Below are 1,527 nucleotides of genomic sequence, written 5' to 3'. Positions count from 1 at the left end.
TTTACACCTATATAAACCCCCTAAGGCTCATGAATTCGTCCAACCCTTCCCAAGAAGTCCTAGAGACGAATTATAACACCTCTCCTCTCTCTTTATACCTTCTCCACTTGCTTATGGTGTTTGTAAGCCATTAGAGGAGTGACACTTGTGACTCTAAGCCTTCCAAAGTCAATTCAAGGAGGAATTGGGATTGTTATTGCTACATAACAATCAAGGTAATATCATAAACCTAATTATATGTTAATATTGATTTCCATATGCTAGAATTAGGGTTTATAGTCTTGGATTCAAAGCATGTTCAATAGAGAAACCTAGATTCAAGCATTAGGGTTTGTATGAGCACATAGGATGTCTTATGACCAAAACCCATCACCTTCATCATGAATGGAAAGCCTCACCGGGCCTGCAACCTATTTGGACCATTCTTCGGGCGTTCGGCCTGACTAGTATGCCTCTCAGGCCTGCAACCTATCCGGACGCCCTAGGTCTCTTGGTCTTCAGTCTACACTGATCCGCCTTAACCTAACCCCATTGCTAGTTGGGTAGATTTTTAAAACTAGTTTCAATAGGAAGAAATGAAAGTAAAGTACATTTCTATTTATTGCATTTAATACGTTTTTATCTTTTTCCACCCACAGTCCGTGACCTAAACCACTTAATCTCTGCAACAATGAGTAGCGTAATACGTTGCCTCCGTTTCCCAGGTCAACTCAACTCCGACCTCCGAAAACTTGCAATAAACCTAATCCCCTTCCCCCTCCTGCACTTCTTCATGGTCGGTCCTGACCTTCTAACCACCCGTGGGTCCCAAAAATACATTTCCCTAACCGTCCCCGAACTCACACAACAAATGTGGGATGCAAATAACATAATGTGTGCCGCGTACCCTCGCCACAAGCGATACCTAACCGTGCCCGCCATGTTTCATGGCAAAATGAGCACGAAAGAAGTCGATGAACAAATGATAAACATTCAAAACAAAAAGTCGTCTTATTTTGTTGAATGGATACCTAATAATGTGAAATCGAGCATTTGTGATATCCCATAAATGGGTCTTTCAATGGTGTCGACTTTTAATGGGAATTCGACTTCAATTCAAAATATGTTTAGACGAGTGAGTGATTAGTTTACGGTTATGTTTAAGAGGAAGACGTTTTTGCATTGGTATATAGGGGAAGAGATGGATGAGATGGAGTTTACGGAGGTTGAGAATAATATGAATGATTTGGTGGCGGAGTATCAGCAGTATCAAGACACAACCGCGGATGAGGAACAATATGAGGATGAGGATGACGGGGAAGGGGAGTATGAGAGATAAAAATGTAAAATGTAAAATGATTATTGGATTTTTTATTGTGAGAAAAAAAACAAAGTGATTTTGGGTTTTGACCTTTTGTTATGTATGATTGGTGATTGTCTTTGTTTTTCTTCATATCACTAGGTTTTTTCCTCGGTTTTGACTTATTCTCTTTTTAACTTAATTGATAGGACATCTGAAGTGTAGCACTTGGTTTTGGATTTGCTTCA

At 39.9% G+C, this 1,527-nt stretch overlaps 1 pseudogene; it reads left to right on the top strand.

Annotated features, from left to right (window-relative positions):
• The first annotated feature begins 628 nt into the window (after positions 1–628).
• On the top strand, positions 629–1,318 carry LOC111888737 (tubulin beta-6 chain-like; annotated as a pseudogene).
• The last annotated feature ends 209 nt before the right edge of the window (positions 1,319–1,527 follow it).

This window comes from Lactuca sativa, chromosome 2 (genome assembly GCF_002870075.4).
Source record: "Lactuca sativa cultivar Salinas chromosome 2, Lsat_Salinas_v11, whole genome shotgun sequence".
In the NCBI taxonomy this organism is placed as follows: Eukaryota; Viridiplantae; Streptophyta; class Magnoliopsida; order Asterales; family Asteraceae; genus Lactuca; species Lactuca sativa.
The sequence above is the reverse complement of the archived record's forward strand: the minus strand, read 5'-3'. Positions and strand labels throughout refer to the sequence as shown.